Source organism: Calidris pugnax, unplaced genomic scaffold (assembly GCF_001431845.1).
Source record: "Calidris pugnax isolate Ruff unplaced genomic scaffold, ASM143184v1 scaffold34, whole genome shotgun sequence".
Classification (NCBI taxonomy): Eukaryota; Metazoa; Chordata; class Aves; order Charadriiformes; family Scolopacidae; genus Calidris; species Calidris pugnax.
This window is the reverse complement of record NW_015090771.1, coordinates 37,531-57,842: the sequence shown is the minus strand read 5'-3', so window position 1 is coordinate 57,842 and position 20,312 is coordinate 37,531. Positions and strand designations below refer to the sequence as shown.

The 20,312-nt window shown below is 41.4% G+C and overlaps 1 long non-coding RNA gene across 1 annotated transcript in view; it reads right to left on the bottom strand.

The window, feature by feature from the left end:
- The window catches only part of LOC106887245, a 96,093-nt gene extending 75,818 nt beyond the window's left edge, over positions 1–20,275 (bottom strand). The window contains exon 1 of the long non-coding RNA XR_001411835.1: positions 20,223–20,275. This is a non-coding gene — a long non-coding RNA (uncharacterized LOC106887245). The remainder of the gene's footprint in view (positions 1–20,222) is intronic.
- Positions 20,276–20,312: the final 37 nt, after the last annotated feature.

Here is a 20,312-nt window from a genome sequence, read left to right as displayed (position 1 = left end):
AATAGGAGAAAGAATTTTTGCCTTATTTCGAGTTGCCACCACAGATTTGTTCTCAATAGCATCTAGCATAGGAGCTCCCGTTATCTTGCAAAGGGAGAGGTGTTCCTGACCACGAGACATGCTCCTGATTATGATGGGAGAAGGAGAATACTGAGTCAGACTGACTAGATGGCAAAAGGCAGATAGTGTCAAACCAGGACAGATTCTGCCGGGAAGCCTCACAACTGCCACCCCCCATGGTCAGGGGTCACTGCTGCACCATGTAACACCAGTCCCATGCTGCTTCCACTGGAATTTCAATAATGTGGACACACACGCACACACAGACCAATTAACCTGAAGGGTGGGAAGCCTTGGGGGAAGGAAAGACAATAAACAAAACACGTAACACCAGAAATCTTCTGATTTGGTTCTCGACCAAGGACACCTGCCATCAAAATAGACCAAATCTTCATTTTGCATTTCCTTGCTCTTGTCCATACTAGCCCACCAGCCACCCAGCTCACATTCCCTACCCCACCTATGAGGAAATGCGTACTGCTTTGGCAGGGATGGAGTTAATTTCTTCAGAGTAGCTCCAATAACGTTTTGGATTTGTGATGAAAACACATCCATGTTGTTGATAACACAGGGATGTTTTAGCTATTGCTGAGCGGTGCTTGCACAATGTCAAGGCCTTTCCTGCTCCTCAGGCTGTAAGTACTCAGATTCCTCATCCTGCTCCTCCCTGCCAGTAAGCACAAGAGGTTGGGAGGGGACACAGCTGGGACAGCTGACCCCACCTGAACAAAGGGATATTCCATACCATATGACACCATGCTCAGCATTTAAAGCTGGGGGAAGAGGGAGGAAGGGGGGACATTCTGTGATCCTACAAAGACAGGCTGAGAGAGTTGGGGTGTATCATCCTGGAGAAGAGAAGGATCCAGGGAGACCTTATAACAGCCTTCCAATACCTGAAGGGGGCCTACAGAAAAGATGGAGAGGGATCCTTTATGAGGAAGTGGAGCAATAGGACAAGGGGTAACAGTTTTAAATTGAAAGAGGCGAGATTTAGATTAGATAGCAGGAATTCTTTCCTGTGAGGGTGGTGAGGCACTGGAACAGGTTGCCCAGAGAACCTATGGATGCCCCACCCTTGGAAGTGTTCAAGACCAGGCTGGATGGGGCTTTGAGCAACCTGGTCTGGTGGGAGGTGTCCCTGCCCATGGCTGGGGGTTGGAACTAGGTGATCTTTAAGATCCCTTCCAACTTGTTTTCTTAAGCACCCATTAAGCATGATGGAGCCCTACTTTCCTGGAGATAGCCCTAAACACCTGCCTGCCGATGGGAAGTAGTGAATTAATTCCTTATTTTGCTTTGCTTCCATGTGCAGATTTTGGCTCAACTTATTAAACTGTCTTTCTCTCAACCTACGAGTTTTCTCACTTTTGCCCTTCTGTTCTCTTCTCAACCTGCTGGGGGGCAGTGAGCGGGTGCCTGTGAGGGGCTGAGCTGCCCCTCAGCGTTAACCCACAACAAAGCGTCACTACAAACCTTCCCACTCAGTGCCTTGCTGCAGGTACAACTGCCAAGAAACAACCAAGAAGTAAAAACACACGTGAAGTGACACTAGCTTTGCCTGCTCTGGCTACCTTAGCAAAACAAAGGCTACGTGGGCATCTGATTGCTGTCTACCAGCATATCAAGGGAGGGGCAGGAACACACAAACAGCAGAGAGAAAAAAACATCATATATGCTAAGGGCAATGTCAAGTATTGTGTATAAACCAGTTGTGATGATGTTCAGGCTGGAAATGAAAACAAAGTTCCTCATAGTTGCACAGCTCCACAACAGAAAACACCCTCCACATAGGAGAAACAGAAAGCAGACATTCAGCCTTAAGAAAAGGAAACTTGCTACTTCTACAAAAGGAATTGTATAATAGATGAAAAGGCAGAGAACTGGAAAGTGACCCAGGAAGTCTCGCTGGGCTGCTGCCAGGAAAAACTGAAACAGAAACCCAGAGCACAGGGAGCTCCTCCATGTAGCTTCTGGTGGAGCAGTCACCTTCTAATTAGGATTCCTCAAGAGAGGAAGGAATTAATCTCAAAAGCTTATTTTGATGTTGGGGGCTCTGAACCCTAGTAGAAGGCATAGTTTAACCTCTGCATCTCAAACCATTCCTAAATAATAGTAAAAAATTAAATAAGAGTGGCAGTCTTACAGAGATCATATAAGGTGTAATTTATCTCTCATATGTATTCATCTACAAGCCCTAGCACTATTTTGATACCTCGAGGAAAAGGACTGTGGATTTACAAACATTGATTGCTCTGTTTTAAAACACCTTAATGCTAGGACAGGAGAAACTGAACTGTCTTCAGGAGGTTCTGTTTCCCACTCATGACTATAGAGACATGCCAGAGAATTAAAGTTAAGTGAGAGGAACCCTAGTTACCAATGCAATGACATAGAAAGAAGAAAATCAAATGGACAGACCCAGACACAGTTTTCCCTGTCAGAATGGGCCATTAGAAAACCTAGTAAGGACAAGAACATCACCGGCAGTTAAGGTGTGAGAGTCTAAGCTCCTAGCTTAACTACTATATTTAGTAACCTGCCTTCAAGTCACTTAAAAATTCATTTTATTTCTTTAAGCTTCAGAGTAGTACTAATTCCCAAATTAATGGGTGAACCACATTAACTAATAGCTCATAAATTATAATAATGATTTTAGAGGTTGCTTTCTTCTGCAGCCCTTAAAAAGAAAAAAAAAAAAGAAAAAGATTACATTTTGATTTTATACAAATATTGTTCCCCAGTGTTCCCAAGCCACCTGGGAATGAAGCTGTGACTCACCCATGCCCCCGAGCTTGTGGATGCTTCCACCTGGCTCCTCTGGTGTTGCGGGGGTTGCAACACGCTGAGCGAGCCAAGGGCTCCCCAGGAATGTGTGTTACACACACGCTGCTAAGTCTTTCCTACCAGCCCCGTGAGTGGGAGTTGAATTATTTTGTCTAGGGGTTTCTTGTTTTGTTTTGAAACCTAACATTCAGACAAAGACTTTCTTGGGCTTTGCAAACAGAGGAGGAGGTAAAGGGGCGGTAAGACAAGGTTTTGGCTTGCAAAATGAAATTATGGTCCTATTAAAAAACAAGCAAGTAACTAATGAGAGCCCGATGACATAATATAAACATCTTAGTTTATTTCAGTAGATTAAAGGCAATTCATAAATGAACTCTGAAAAAATAGCAAAAAAAAAAAATCAAGATACACCTCCACGTCATGCACATTTAAAAACCCAACTTTAAACTTTTCCACTGCTGATTTTTTTTTTCTTAATAGACAAAAATCCTTTAGAAAGGATCATAGAGAAAGGTAACATAAATATCAGTGCATGTTCTAAAGAAATAAGTGAGCTGTGTTCAGGGTGGTGTGGAAGCACTCAAACCAGCACAAACATTTATCAAGTACGCTGCTCATTTCTCCCTTTGATACTTGAGCATTATTTTTCCTGTAAGTCCCTGTAAACTTTGAAGTTTTGCACAAGATCTTGAAAGAAATACAGAGTCTAACCAGCTGCTAAGTGGGATTCTCTAGCTAGTGATTTCCATGTATATTATATAGAAAGCATAAAAGAGAATAGGTTGAGCGATGTAAAACGCCAACAGTGAAACTCTTTGAAAATTTATACTAGATAAAAGCATCTGCAGTCTCAACACTTGTACCCTGTAGTCCTGCAGAATGATAAAAACCAGTGTCCAGCAGAACAGCTGGAGTCCACTGAAAGAGAGCAAAGCCAGCGTTTGAAATACAATTTGCTCTGGATATGCTCAAGTTGTACGAGACACACTTTCACATCCACAATAAACCTCTTGTAACAGCTAGTCCATTAGATGATCCATCACTTTTTGAAGCCTCAGAAAGCCAGAGTGCACAAAAAGGGTGTTATCAGGGAGGAGGCAAACCTGCAAGACAAGGTATCTGAAATTACACAACAAGGTAACTGCTCTGTGTATCTGGGATAGTTACAGCTGTAACTAAGCCTTGCATCTTCCACCTCTTGTCCACAAACCCTCCCAGGGGATTCATAAAAACGTGAGGCATCCTGCCTGCTGGGCCAGTGCCCACAGGCAGCCTGTGCACTCACAGCACCGCTCGAGCATCCCTGTCTGCACCCTCCCTGAGCCACAGGAGGCTCTTTTGCCAAAATACTCCTTGCTTTCCAGAAACGGTCTCAGTGCCGCGGATACAGCACCTGATGCTAAATTAAATGCAACTTGTGCTCTGTGAAACAGAGTAAAATCACGTAATCCACGTCAGGCTCAAAGCTGTGCATTCAACTGGCATTAAACACACCCAGAAAGAGACCACCTGGATCTGTTCCTTGCAAAACCACCTTGCCCCTGGAGAGACTGCAGAGACACAAGGCAGCTGATAAACTCTTGCATGCATGCAGTGGCGCTTACTTAAAACCAGTCACAACTGCAACACAGAGAGGTGGGATATAAACACACCACAATAAAAAAAAAAGGTTTGAATAGGTTACTGTGTTCAAGGTAAATGTTTGATGAATGCAACGGAAAAGCAATTTATCAACATTGAAAAAATAGCTAAAGAAATTGCTATGGTTTACATATCTAACTTATTTCCTTGCTCTTCAGACTGTTTTTAAATACTCATCCTGAACCATCTCCTCGGGGAGAAAAGACAGAGGAATTCAGTCAATATTGTACTTAAAGTCATGCGTGAAAATTAATAGGATTAAGGTCCAAAGTAAACGTTATTTTCACAGCTAACAAACTACAAAACTGCAGTATAACCAGTGAAAAACAATTTTAAAACTGATGAGTGGAAATTGTGCTTTTACTAACTGTAGTCCATAAACTGCTAGGGTGTTGCAGCTAAGGAAACAAAAGTCAGCAGACTTCAATACAGCCAAACTGAATGCCATGTAGAGGAGGTAAATGTCCTCCTATGTGAGCTCTATCTGTACATAGCCTACACTCTTAAATACTGGAACGCAGTCAGAAAGTCTGACAACCGCTGAGCAGTACCTGACATTACAGAAGCACAAAAAACTTGGAGAATTCGGAGAGTAACAACAAAAAGCTGCTTAAGGGCTGAAGAATTGGCTTCATAAGGGGGGATTAATAGTTGACGCTATACCAGATTTAATCAAAGATGACATTAAGGTGTCAAAGCAATGTCTTCAAGCAATCAAAAAGCACCTCACAAAAATAATTTGAGCATGTAAAACCTGTAAATGCTACAGGGAAGAGAAAAAAGGTCTGAAGATGATTGATGTTCTTTAAAAACACAAGCTTGTTCCCCACACTTGTTCTTTTTATTCTCAGCGAGGGCAGACAAAGATGAAGGTGGAAGAGCTTCCTGTACCCCAGTACTAGGTGACGCTGCTTTAGAGTGGAGGAGTTCAGATATCTCCTCTGCTCTCTCAGAAGTGAATCTAGGACATAGCAGGAAAAAGCAGAAGAGGGAGCTAATTTTCCAAAAACAAAAGTGGGCATTCTGTGGAGTAATTAAATGAGGGCTCCTTACCACCTGCAGGAGAGTGTTAGAAGGTAAGAGGATGCCCTCTAAGAATTTCTGGGTTGTAAACAGGAAGGCTGTCTAGAATTACTTGGACTCTAAGTTTTGTTGGGTTTTAAAATGGGAAACAACACAGAGGACTTTACCCATAGCTACAGTAAGTTGCACTTCCTAAAAAAACAAACAAACAAACTTCTTACATTGCTGCTTCTATTGTGATTCATTTCCATAGCTGATGACAGAAGAACTCTAACTGGGAAAAGCTGATTAAGGGAAAATAAACAAGGCAAATGACACTACACTCTCTCAAAGTCTGTAAAAATAACCAAATGCGCTTGTATAACTTCTGTATTTACAGACTTTTTGGTCAAGTGGAATAGGACAGTGGAAAATACACCATATGCAGAATGAGGAATTTTTTGACAACCGTTAAGATGAAGTTGGATCTCCTTCCCATCAGCAGTTTTGAAGATTTCTGAATAGCTAAAGATGCTTGTTTGCCATGAGTTTAAAGTGGTTAATTCATCATCATTTGAGTTTCTCAGTGTATTTTTTGGATAAAAACATATTTTATAACTCTGTTAAGAAACAATGACCTTCCAGTTTGTGATGTCATTTGCCTCTTTTGGCAGGGTCATTTTGAGCTGAACAAAATCATCTGTTGCTTTCATTTCAGACCTTTCATATCGTCTATTGCCATTCTTTCCTTGTAACTCATAAGCATAACGTCTGCAACTCCATCACATCAAGTACCCCTTCCTCCTACTGCTGAACACAAGGGCAACCTTCTAACTAATTGCTGCAGGGTCAGGTTTAAGGACTAGACCTTAAATCTGAATAAACAAGTTTAGCTGAAGTTCAACTAAATTTCTGGTTCTGCTAAATTTTCAATGTTAAAAGTCTCAATTTGCCATTCTCTCCCAGTGCCCGTCACTCTCAAGTCCACCTTCTCCAAGTGACAGTAAGATGACAGCACCCCACAAGCTCATCTATAAGGACTTCAAAAGTCACAATGAAATTCTGATGACACCAAGAGACATTCCCACATTTACATCTGATACATCAGATACATCTGATAGGTAAGGTTAAAAGCTATTTGGTAAGGTTCTCTCTAGATATTTTTTAAGTAAACTATGTACACACACTCCATATCATAGCCTGTTTTCCAAAAAATATGAGGCCATAGAGCTCACAAACTAAATCTAACAGAAGGTAATAGCCCAAAGACCATAAAATTCAGCATAGGGGAGAGAAAACCAAAGTTATTCCATCCTGAATGCAAGAGTGCATCGTGAGTTCCACAGTCATGTCTTCTATTATCAGTCTGCTAATGAGGCTTTAGGGAGCAATCCATCATAACACTGGAAGAGGCATAACTTCTGCCAGATAGGTTCATCCAAGTAATTCAGTTGAACCTTTCTCAAGCTGACAGATATGTAATAGAATGAGAAGTATCAATTTTATTTGTTTACTACTATTGATCCTATGTATACAATTATGTCAATTTTGATTGAAGTTTTTTGTGAAATCTTATGCATGTATATTGTTTCAAAGAGATACTTCACATATTAGATGACATCCACCGAGTACAGTCTAGTGCAGCCCCTTGTTTTATTTCCATGAGCAAATGGATATGTACAGCAGTTACCTTATGCTGGTTATGGAAATCTAATCCCCTTTTTGATTTCCTACGTCAACTGACACAGTAAGCATCATGTTGAGGTTAATACGGGTGTGAACGGAGAGAGATGCTACACCTGAATTCCACATGTAGCACGATTCCCTAGACTTATCTGTAAGGCCAACTGAACTGCACTTGGTAGTTGCTAGCCTACTACATCCAAATAATGCATTTACTAAGTCGCCACTGACTGAATTCTCAGATCAGACTGGATCCCCCAGCTTCCTGGGGAGGATCCTAAATACATCAAGAGAAAGGACAAAGAAAGATTGTAGCAAATGTCAGCTAGTCATCTGAACTGGGACTCCTTTTGGGATCTCTGGGGTTCTCCTGAGCACTGATGGCTCCACCCACAAAAAAAATCAAGTAACCCAAAAAAATAACTTGAAGTTAAGCTGACTTATGCAGATATGCAATTATCTAGGCTTCAAAAAGATCAAGAAATATGTTTTATTTGAAAAATCTGAGGAAAAAAATGGACATATTTGATGAGTAATAAACATATTAATCTTGTTAGTTGGTCAGCTGGCCCTAGCAGATGTTGACGACCACCTACAGAAAGTAAGCAATGGTTTCAAGAAGTGCTACGTTGAGAGCAAGCCTTCCTCAAAGAAATGTTATGACCAGAGGTTCAAAAGAAATTTTACATCTTTTCAGACATGAAGAAAGAGTAAGTGTTTGAAAAAAAAAAAACCTCTATCCTCAAGGAGGACAGGAATTTATTGAGAAACTCTCAAAGCAAATAGCTCAACATGATTTGTATTCTCACTAGTGTGAGGCCCTATTTCCTGGGCAATTATAATATCAGATGGACCCCTAGGAAAAACAAACACTGCAGCTTTAAAGATAAGGTGGAGAATAACACCCATGGAAGCCACCTCCAGGATGGTTTATATATACTATAGTAACATTATTGATGAAATGCTACGGCTCAAATAGGAGAGAAGGTTTACACGGGGGCAGTTCACAGGCTTTGCAAATGCCAGCCATCAGCAAAATGTAGTAGTCAAAGAATCAGCGTTTATTGGAAAAAACTCAGTAAATAGAACTCAGATGCAACTGAGCATCCAGCCCAAGTGTTACTTTCAAAAGCAGATCAAAAGGAAGTGTGGGTGCCTCAAAATCTTGATTAGAACAGGAAAATGAAGTAAAGCCCATGACTGTACACTGTGCCACAGGCGATTGCCTCTGTTTCAAACTAGCCAAAGATTGCTACAAATAAACGAGGCTTGTCTATACTTCTCATAAAGAAGCAGAACGTTTTCTTTTGCATATTTTTTTTTTGGCCTCGAACAACGAACACAAGTGAATGCCATTGTTAGTCCTACCACACCAAAAGAGAGAAAATAGATTCCAGTTAACTCCTACTCTGCAAAGACTGGGTTTGAGCATGCACTGCATGAAATCATCAGGCAGGAATTTGGAGGCATTCTCCACAATGATAATCTATTAAGTCAGGACCAGCAAGGACAACAGATATCAGTGGAAGATTCACCACTGAGGTTATGTACATGACCTGGTCGCGTCCTCAGACCATACTGCCAACAAGACCATTGTGGGCACTATTCTTGGGGAAAGACCCCTTGCGCACAAGCTGCCACGTACTCCAGTCAGCTCTTCAATCTAGATGCAATTACATCCAGGACTTTGGAGAGTAAAGCAGAGTGGATCCATCACCACATAGCATGGATAGATGCAGCACCAATGCCAAAAGGTTTCTTTGAACTTCTGAAATGGGTATCAGTAAGCTTCAATGCGTGCATAGACACAAGTGCCCAGAACGAAGCAAGCCACAAAACTGAAAAGAGTGTACAAGATCATTTTAACCCAAGTGCGTGGAAGAAGAATATTCTGCTGTTTGATATACACTCCTAGTTTCTTTTATGCACCTTACAATATATAATTTATTCACTGATGAACAGAATTGTATTATTTCTATATGGTACATTTAAGCAATAATTAAAGTTATATTTTTTACTGTTCCAAAAGCCTTTCTTGAGTAATAAGCATATGAAACAGCTTCTATAAACAAGCATTTATCTTCTCATTGGAGTGTATTATCATTAAATTCCATGATTACTGCCACTAACCTAATACTCAACAAAAGTTTTCCTACTGCACAAAGGAACATCCTCTGAACAATAAAAGCAGCTGAAAATTTTGTCAGTGGCTTATTTGGCAACAATCACAGCAGTCGGCTGCTTTTGTTCAGGGAGAAATACTGTGGAAAGAGGGGGAATTGGGACGGGGGGCACAAAAGTTTAGTGGCTGGAAGAGAACTGAAGTAGTGCAGGAAGAGGGGGAGGTAAAGTCATTTCAATGGAAATAACATTTCTACTTGTTACAGAAATAGCAGAACAGCCTCCCTCCATTCATTAAATAGACAGCCCATTTATTTTAATTTTCACTGGTGAATGAGTGTGTTATCATTTGCAACACCTTTTACAAGATATTCTAATTATACTTAAATGAAATAATTTTAAAAGGTATTTTTCAATAAGTATATTTGGTTTTTCTTATTTCTGTCAATTTAGATAATAGAATTTCACTCTTGGGGTCCTAATATGACAAGCCACAGTAAAATATTTCATGCGGATATATAAGCATTTCAAAAAACCATCAAATTTGAAAATATATTTTCCCATTATGAATTCTATGGAAAAAAAAAATCACACAGAAATTATTGTATTTAAATGTGGATGCCTCTATATTAAAAGTGCATGCAACAGCTGATGTCATAGCACACAAGAGCTCTCAGCAAAACAAAATTATGCTTGCATCCTCCAAATTATACATATTCATAGGAATAAAAACCTCTGACTTGATCCTGTCAGCTGTGGTGTATTTTCCTGACATTACAGAATGCAGATAACTAGAGAAGGAATAATCTTTTAAAGGACGGTAGTACCAGTTTTAACTGCAAAAACAGCTGTTTTTAACAAAATGTAAAGGGTTCTCAAGAGCACAAACTGGTCCTTGTTTTGCAGTTGAACAAACATTTAGCAGCCCTTCTGTTTCTACAGCTAACTTGTTTTCCCCCTTTAAAAAAAAAAAAAAAAAGGAAGGTAAGAGATGGTCAAACCTGCATTAATTATCGTCCTTGTCCAGCCACACATTCTGTCAGAGCCATACTTTCATCCATATCTGAGGACAATAAAGAAAATAAAAGGAGGGGCTAAGACATCCTAAGTTTACAGTCACGTACGCAGTTCCTTTGAAACTGGCTCACAGAATTTAAGAATATGTGTGAAAGGGTTGACTACATCAGCATGCTCAGAAAATCTCCAACACCATCCTCGCCTTCCTGTGCAACAGGCCATCTGCTGGAAAACGCCGTGCCCATAGCCAAAAGCTGTGTGTGGGCTGAAAGGCTGCAGGGGAAAAAAAAAAAATAAAAAAAAAAATGCAGCAAATCCCCGAGATTAATGACTTCACACGTGCATCCCTTGTGCTGCGGCCCAGAGCAGTTTCCCCACCCCCTGAAAACCACACAGCACTGCCACCACCATCACACAGTTTCCTTCCTCATTCAGCAAAGATTAGCGCGTAGATCTGTCCGTGCCATACGCTTGGCAGTGCCTCATGGAGGGATAAAAATCACCCTCTCAGATACAGGCCCTTTCAAGGACGCAGTGCCATGTCTGATGCTTCGCCTTATATATCTTTGGGGAAAACACAGAAGAGACAACGAGCTTCAGAAAAGATTGCTCCATGCAGAAAGTTTCTCGCAACTCTTGACATTCATTTATTATTCATTTCCCACCACCTCTCCTTATTTGATTATATGGCTTACAGACTGCAAGCAGTTTAAGATGGAGTTAGAAGTTGCTAGCAACCATTCTGTCATCATTTCCAGTCCCCACAAAGAGAAAAGCTGCTGCTTAGTCCATTCTTGCATCTCAAGAGAACAGGTAACTGGATCAACATCTGTTACAAAGTGAAAAATGACCTGTAATTTAGCATGTGTTTTCTCTGAAAAGACAAATCATCACCTGGGATAGTTCAAAGGTCTCCCAAATCTGAATTAAAACTTGCAATATATAGGCAAAATAAGAAAGGAAATTATTTCATTTTTAAAGGTGCTGAATACTCGTACTGCCCAAAGAAGTTAACGAGGACATGCACACTTTGAAATCAAGCCACTAAACCAGTGATGATCAACCAGTGGTCACCCAGAAAGGACCACCTGGGTTTGCAACCGCTCCCTGGGACAGTAATGCCATTTAGCAGACACTTTTTTTCTTCCCACCAGATGAATATGTCAATTTAATAATGACTTTACTATTTCAGCCTGTACTGATTTAAGTGAAATAACCTACACAGATAAAGATCCATATAATGACTTTACTATTTCAGCCTGTACTGATTTAAGTGAAATAACCTACACAGATAAAAAAGATCCACGCTGTTCATTACATGGTGTCTACGTTATTGCTGTGACACCTACACTTTAAAGGGCAGACCGAATGAAAGGGTCAACGGCAGAGCCTTGAATGAAAACAGGAATTGCTGTGTGCATCCTTCAAGGATTTTATTATAATCCTTTCCAGTGTTCACTATGATCTTTAACCATTAATAGAACATATAGACAGCTGCTGCCTGAAGTAATCTGTCCCTTCTATCCTCGGCTAAAGTGAGAAGAAGTAGTGGTAAAATTCCTGACCTCCTTCTTCAAACTTTGCTGTGCTTTCTCTTCCCAGGGTTCGGCTGGCAGCACTCTCCTTTGGCCCTATCTTCAGACAGCTCACAGGATCTGTTTCAGGGTACTGAAGCTGCATTTGTTCACTCCCGTCCAGCGGGGATCTGAGCACCTCGCACCAGCGTACCTGCTGGTAACCTGACAAACTCTGCATGTTACACCATTGCGAACAAACGATTCACAAGACCTAAACTAAATGCAGTAACTTTGCGGGACCTCTCTTGGTATCACTGTGCTTGGATCTTCTCTAACCTACCTTCATGGGTACTGCCATCTGCTATTTTCAATTAAAAAAAAAAAGTATTCTTTAGCATATTAGTTGCACACACAAAAAAAACCCAAAAATAAAAATCAAAACCTCTCCATCTCTAGCTTTTGACGTCTGTCAAGTACCATTTGAGGGTATTGCATATTCTGGACCAACAGGGAAAATAAATTCATTTCCAAGAAAGCATCTTCAACTGCGCATTTATGTGTTAGCCAGCTAAGCCAAGCCACACTTCACAGAAGGGTTGCCTCACTTTTCTTGAGGACATGGAGTGAAGTTATCCCACATCACAGCTGGGGAAGAGAAAACAAGGAAGGTGCCTTTGCACTGATGCAAACCAGGCACATTCCCACCACCTGCTGAGAGTGCTGAGGACCCTATCTTCCAACAAGAAGGATAACAAGACAACCACAACAGCTCCTCAAATGTGCAAACAATTCCCAAATCAAGTGCCCATTTAGGTCCTTAATTCTATGACAAAGCACTTCTAAAAGCTTAACTCAGCCTTCAAGTCATTAATTTACCTTTCACAGCACTGCTTTTGGTCAGACTGTTTACAATTTACTTTTCACCTTGAGCCAAGTCCAGTATGTAAGTATGACTAGCATAAAAAAACATTTCAAAAGGCATTTTAATACATGTAAGACAACTCCTGCCTGTATGCAAAGGCCCCACCGACTTCAGATTTAGCATCAGTGATTAAACCTATAAGAATATATCAATTTACAGAAGTAGAGTCACACAGTTTTTGTATTCATTAAACTTGCAGTGAGAGAAAAGAAATGGCAAGAATGGTTTATAGAAACAGCTGAAATGCTACTAAGGAAAGAAATTACATTGGGATTAATAATTTCAAATATATGTGCAGCATTTGAGAGCAGAAGGGCAGTATAAAAATAGATCAAACCCTTTTGACAGGCTCTAATTTCTTCACACCATTCCAAGTCACGTTGCCTAAACTGGCAAGGTGAATTAGAAAAATTTAGTTCTGCACAAAGTATGAAAACTACTCTTTTGTAGAAAGCTAGCAAAACTTTTATACACAAATTAATCTCCAAGTTAAGTAAAGCTGATGGTATTAAGCACACACAAAAAAGTCAAACAACTCAAGATTCAAGCCTCAAAAAATAAGAATAAAGTTAACAACCAGGAGAACTAGAAACTATTCTTTATGATGTTTTGGTTTTTTAATAATTAAAGCATGTATTCTCAAATAACCAATAACTTCCATGAAACGTTAAAAACCGCAAGTCATAAGAAAATTCCATGAGTTCAAAACAGTGTGTGTCCTTCAGATCCCATGTTGGTTCTTCTCAGGGGAGCAAATTTCACTCAAAATTAAGCAGTCCTTAAAAATTCCATAATTCAGTTACAGAAAAGCTTGATTAGCCCCTGCCAATGGATTTCTGAGTTAGAACGTTCTAAAGGTTATCTTTAGTTTCTTTCATTTTTAATTGCAGTAATTTATTGATTTCCCGACGCCCTCAATCAGCAGTGCCCCTATTACACTGAACAGCACAACAATGCTGTGTAATCCCCATTGCAAACAACTATTTTGGTTTGGGGTTTTTTGTGGATCTCTGGCTTGCTTTTGGAAGAAGCACAAGGGAAACAGACAGGTCTGAACTGCTGCAATATGTGATTATCAGGGAAAAAAAAATTATTAGCTTCAAGTTAGAAGTATACTCATCCTCCTCATCAAATACGCAAACATGGATCTGCGCCTGCTCCAGCGGCTGTCAGGAAAGAAAATAAATCCCCTTTCTTCCATAAAATACAAATATGCATCTATGTGTTGCCATTGCTGCTCATGTACTGCTGGCAAGCATAACTTACATGCGCTATGTAAATAGAGTTAACCCCTAGATAAACTCCCGGCGTTTACCATCCATTTCCAATTAATGCCAAAATTCTGCAGGAGAACAGTTTTGCTCTTTAGCTATAGTGAAGTGTTTATATCTGTGCCAAGGCAAACTTGAAAAAGATTAGTATCTGTGGGAAGAGTGTTTCCTGCCGTAAGAATCTCATTTCTTGTGACAGTGACGGGTGTCCCGTGGAAATGACCAAGCTAGGCAGGGACTGTACTTTGAACACAGAAATCACACCGGCGATCCTACGTCAAAGCACTTCTTTCCATCTCCCCAAACAGAAATTATACTAGTATTTTAAATCCTAAGCACAACACAGATTCAAAGTTTCACATTCACCACAGTTGCAGGGTGCTGAACGTAGTAGCCGAGAATGGCTGCCTAGGGACGCTTCTGAATAAAGGAAGAAGATGATACACATTAATATTTTTAAGGATGAAAGTGCAAAGCAGTCTTTGAATAACTGAAGTCTCATTCTATCCATCAACGGCAGGAGCTTGGACTTGACTTCATTCTTGACCCAGGGTCTCAAAGCACTTTACAAAGGGTAACTGGGTCTGCACCCCACTGGACAGAAACCAAGATGCAGACACGTTACGGACCGATGCTACAACATCTCCTTCAAGCAACAGGACCCTGCTCAGCTCAAAGGGTTTCTCTGCCTCGATTCTTCAGTAGGACAAGACCCTACAAGACTTGCCTACGAATAAAAGAAGTCTATGATATTTGCACACACTTAATTGTATTTCTGCAGGCTACAAAAAGTCTTGCTATATTCATTTTAACAAACTCTACCGGATAGTTATGCCTGAAGAGAAATTCCCTGTTAGGAAAAAAAACTGTTCATCCAACTTCAGTAGCAAATGCAAATAGCTAATTAACCTTATCTCCATTACACTGTCCTGACTTTGCAATACATTTGGCACAGAAGCAAGAATTTGTTTGCCTTGTCCAAATCTTCTCATGTACGTACAGTGCCTGCAATCAACAGGCTCTGAGGCAAATCTGATTTAGCCTGTAAGTATACCTATGTCCTCTGCACTGTATTCTGTGTGCACACTCGTGGATGTCGTTCCATCATTACTTCTAACGTAAGAGAGAGAAACTGGCAGGCACACGAAGAAAATTGTATTTAACCATCTGGTTACAAATAAAGCTGTATTTGTGTACTTAACAGAGACAAAAACAAATTAGCCAAACCCCGTTCATATGCACGTTATCAATCCAAGGTGAATAAATCTCCTATTTCATCCACCATGGACTTTTTTTCCCTCCTAAAATACACATATGTCCAAAATATGTGCTTCAGCATTTCACCTTTTCATAGTCTGTTTTACATACAACTATATTTCCTTGGCCAACATCGGTAAGGATAAAGGAAAGCAAGTTAGCCAAAAGGTCAGATTATACTGAAACTGAAATATTTATCAGAACAGCTGTTTCTGCCAAGGAAGATAATCACAAAGGTAAAGTCTCACTTGATCCTTAATTGACTTGTGTGTTTTTAATTAGGAAGGGGGGGGGGGCAAATTAACCTAGAGCTAATTACAGTCTTGATTCTACAAATATGCAAGTGCGTAATTTTATTCACGTAAGTGCTCCTCGGTGAAGTTATGCATGAGCAAATATGTTTGTAGCTTCAGGGAATAAGTCTTGAATAACTCAACCTTTTAAAAACTTTTAAGTGGGTGCTTTATAAGTATTTCTTATATATAACCCATTTGGTATTTTAGGCTTTACATGTGAAATTTTTCTGAACACCAAACAATATTTTCTTTTGTTTCAGAAAAACAGCAACAGTTATGTTTGTGTTAGGAAATAAGAGGTAGTTTTAAAGAATGAGCATTTTAAATATTTAAATACATGCCTTTATTCATCCTGGTCTGTGAAACTGACTCTTTGGCTTAATGACATCAAAGCGTAGATGTCTCTAGCAATGTATTTTGACTTAAGCACACAATTAACTTTCAATGCACAACACAATCAGTTTCAGGGGAAGAAACTTCCCCAGACCTGTGTACATGCAGGTCCCTGCATACCACAGTTCACTCACTGCTGGAAGAACCTTCTGGAACATGCAAAGGGGCAACCTAGGCTCACTGGTGCTCTCCCTGCACCCACATCGCTACCCCAGTTTCTTCATTACATGCAGTGGTTTGTGCCCATTTCTTCAAACTCTGTGGACGTCTATCTGCAGTCCTGCAAGCTGCCACAGATGACTCCCCGTATCAATTACATAGGACTCAAACTTTTAATCAAGACTTCCAAGAAAACGCCCTCCCATCTGGCCGCTGCACCACTCGATGAGGACTTGCTTTACATCCAGACTCAAACAGAAAATAACTCCCTCAGCCTGCTTTCCCAAGGAAATGTTTAGACTTGCTTATCTGTGGATAAACACGTCTGCCAGACCCCCTCTAATACGTTCTGAGCCTATTGGCCAATTATAACCAAATTTGACGTAGGTTTGGAGGCCTAAAAGATATTCACTCTGACAAGTGGCAGAAAAGCAGGCAGCTGGGCTGAGAATACAGCCCCCGGTAGTGACCCTGTGAAGAGAAAGGCTCAAGTATGGAATTGCACGGACTCTAGGGACCCTGGGGATGCAACGCCTGTGAAGAGAGGTTTCCTTGGGTTTTGCCTCTTATCAAAATCCTGCAGCTTTTTCTGTGTATGAGAATTCTCCTGCAATGAGAATGAAAAGGGTGTGCGCACACACAGCGCGGCGTGAACTGATCATAAAGAATAGTCGATCACCTAGGAATATTTTTACAGCTTGATGAGGTGTTGACGTTTCAAGCAGAGAAAAGTAAACTCAGTAATGCAACGCATGGAAAGCCTGGTATAACGTAATCAAACAGGACTTCTTATAAAGTATTTCAGTTACCTCAAAATCATTTCCTTATTACAAAAAAAAAAAAGTCAAGCCCTTATAGAAGCTGATAGATAAATCTTTCCTCCTTTCACACACTCAAAGGAATAAGGTTGTTGATGTAAAGCATGAGATGTTTCATAGATATCATCAGAATGTTACAATCTGTAGACTTTTTGAAAACTTTATCATGTAACCCTTGTTACATTTTTGCTAACTCAATCAGATATCAAACAGCTAGGGGAAAGTGCTTATCAGAAGCAAGGCCAGTCTGAAATGTGTGTTAGTGCAGAAACCAGTTTGGTACATGCAAACTTTAGACCAAACCGCAGCGTCTTCTAATCAGTTTCCTCCAAATTTTGCCTATCAGCGGCAACATTTTCAGTTGGTTTAAGACAAGTTGAGAACAGGAGCTCATATCTTCTGAAAAGGAATAAAAATCCAACTGGTAACTAGTCTAAGTTATGTCTTATAGTTTGCTTTATGGGGCACCACCAATAAATCTAATGAATCTGTTTCTGTTCAATATTTGTGGTATTTACAGCATAATAATCTGGATCATTTTGGCATGTACGAGTCAAACACTGATACATCTGTAAATCCTCACCAACTTCTTAAATAGAGCAACGACCAAGATACCCATGTTGTTTTATACACTGTTCTATCTGTGCAACTACCCAAAGGTCAGTAGAAAATACAAGTCACAAGTTTTTAGAGACTTATCCTGGATTATCCTGTATTCTATCTGCAGGCTGTAAACAATTGTGCACTGGCTGTTGTTAGCAGCAGTGTTTAGGCTGGACCCAGAGACACCCCTTCGCTCCCCTAACACACTGCACCAGGTGTTGCGTTCATAAGGCAAAGCAAAGCAGTTCCATCCCCACAGCATTTACAGTCCAGGTAAGTGCTTTGTCGTCAATGGCAAGTGATCAGCAATTAAGAAACAGAGCAGCTCACAGACATTCATCTAAAAAAAAAAAAAAAGTTAATTTCTTGGGAGTAGTAACACATCATTTCCCACCTGAGCATCAGACTTCCTCTCATTGTTTCCTTGCACCTGGCAACAGATATTATGTCTTAGGGATTGAAGCTCTTGTTTTCTAGGAAACAATACACAGAGAAGAATGACAGAAACAGGCAAGAAAGACGAGACGCTGGGAACAGCCTTTGTGAATCTGTCAGTTTACATCATTACCAACCAAAGCTCTTTAAAAGAGAGTTTCAAGACCTGAGGGCTTGATTCTGCAAAGCAGTGAGTGCTCTGCCCTCGCTGCAGCAAAGACCCCAGCACATGCATCACTTTAATTACACAAGTGCACCAATTAAAATGGACCCACTCATATCCTCAAAATTAAAAGCACATACTGAAGTGCAAACTTGAAGCCAAAGCGTTCAGTATACTGAGCCACAGGAAAGTCTGCTCCATCAGGGATGCACACACAGAGAGACAAATATAGAAAGGTACAGATGTAACAACCCCAAGGCCTGAGGTTTGGGGTTTTTTTCCTGATTGCACAAGTGTCAATCACGAGCAGCTCAGCTGAAGCCAAGCAGGGGAGTAGGTTGCGGGAAGACAGTCAAGGCCCTTAGGTTGTATTTACTGTGATGGATTCCTTGTTTTTAAATAACTACAAAACTTTTTCATAACAATGCAAAATTTCAATACATGAACCAGAGAATCTACTTAGCATCAGTTTATGAGTTCATCACATCACATCTAATAGTAAAATGCTGCTTTGGTTTTTTGGTTGCTTTGAAAAACCCCTGAAAGAAATCCACTCCCTGGGCATGCAGCCTTTGCCAGGAAAAGAAAGCAAGAGTAAGGGGTGCCATAAGCTTCTCGCTAGTTGTCAGACAGAGGTGATTTTGTCCTCTGTAGGCAATCACATAGTAGCCACTCTGTCAAATTAATGTACACTGCCTCCATGAGTTATTCCCAGAGACTGTAGCTTTCAACATTGTAACTTTAACATGCCTGTTGTTTAAAATTATCCATTCTCTGAAAATAACGATGACTGTACACGTTTCTCTTCTTTTAAGGTAAACTTTAAGTTAAGTAGAAGAGAGTAGTTCAGCCTGAAAAGGAGACAACAGAGGAAACGTTGGAAGTTCATAAACTCATGAATGGGACAGAGAGGAATGGGTACCAATTCTGCACTGTCTCTGTGCAAGACATAGGTGCTATCAAATGAAGGTTCAAAATAAAGGGCTGTGGTGCTGGACACAGTGTAAAGTTAAAGCTGTGAAATTCCTTGCCACAGCATGTTGCAGATGCTGAAAGTTTCCACAGGGTCAAGGGGCAGAGAAGTTCACGGATGGGAAAAATCAGTGAGGTCTATAAAGACACCAGCTCTCCCTTAGGAAGCATCCAAGCTGCAAATGATTGCATGCTGAGAGAGCCTTCTGGAGAATTATCCTTACACGCCTGCCTCATTCCTACCCGGTCCCTTTCCTCCCCCCCCATCCCGGCTCTGCCGGCACCACTTTTTGCAGTGTCAGACCCAGGACACTAGACAGACCTCTGGTTTTATCCACAAGAGCCTCCCAAACAGTGACGCTTTCTGTATTTTACATTCATCAGAGTCTCAAATCAATTAGCCAAACGCAATGTTTCTGAAGCGCGTCACCCAAAAACTTGAGTCACCCAAAAAATCTGACTGGTAAATCACAGTTCGCATCAGCCCATCACGAGTGACAAAGCCCATCAGTTAAGAACACTGTACCACCGTGTGAGAGACTACCACTTCCCAAAGATTCACAGAGTCCTCCATCATCTTCGCTTCCAAAACAAGACTTACTTTGACAAATTGGCGTTTTAGATTTTAAAAAGTGCATTTCAGGAGCACTGAAGGTTAATGGCCGGCGTGCAAGTAACGAGATCGCATCCAAGGCGCGGCGTGCGACCAAAAAGAGAGAGAGAGAGAGAAGGTCCAGCGGCTTCCCACCAGCCTCCCAGCTGGGGCAAGAACCGTACTCCCCCACAGCTCCTAGCGCTGCCGGGGAGTTGGGAACAGCCTAAAAGCAAAGGCTCGCCACCACGCGTGGGACGGGACGGGAGCCCGCTCGCCGGGGGGAAGCGCAGCCCCAGGTTGGGGCTGGAAGGCGCCGGGGAGCTTGCGGGGCTCTATCCCCGCGCTTCGGCGGGCACGGAGCCACCCGGGGCTGCCTCGGGACGGGCACGGATGGAGACGGCAGCTCGCCGGGACCCCCTCTCGCCCGCCCCCGGGCAGCCCCGTCCCCGCAGGTGCCCGCCCGCCGGGCCGCAAGCATCCCCGCTCCGCGACACCCCCCTCCGTCCTTACCGGCTCCGCGGGGCCGCCTCTCCCGGCCGCTCGGCACACACACACCCCCTTCCCCGCCCGGCTCGCAGCCTCTGCGCTTAGGGTTTGGGG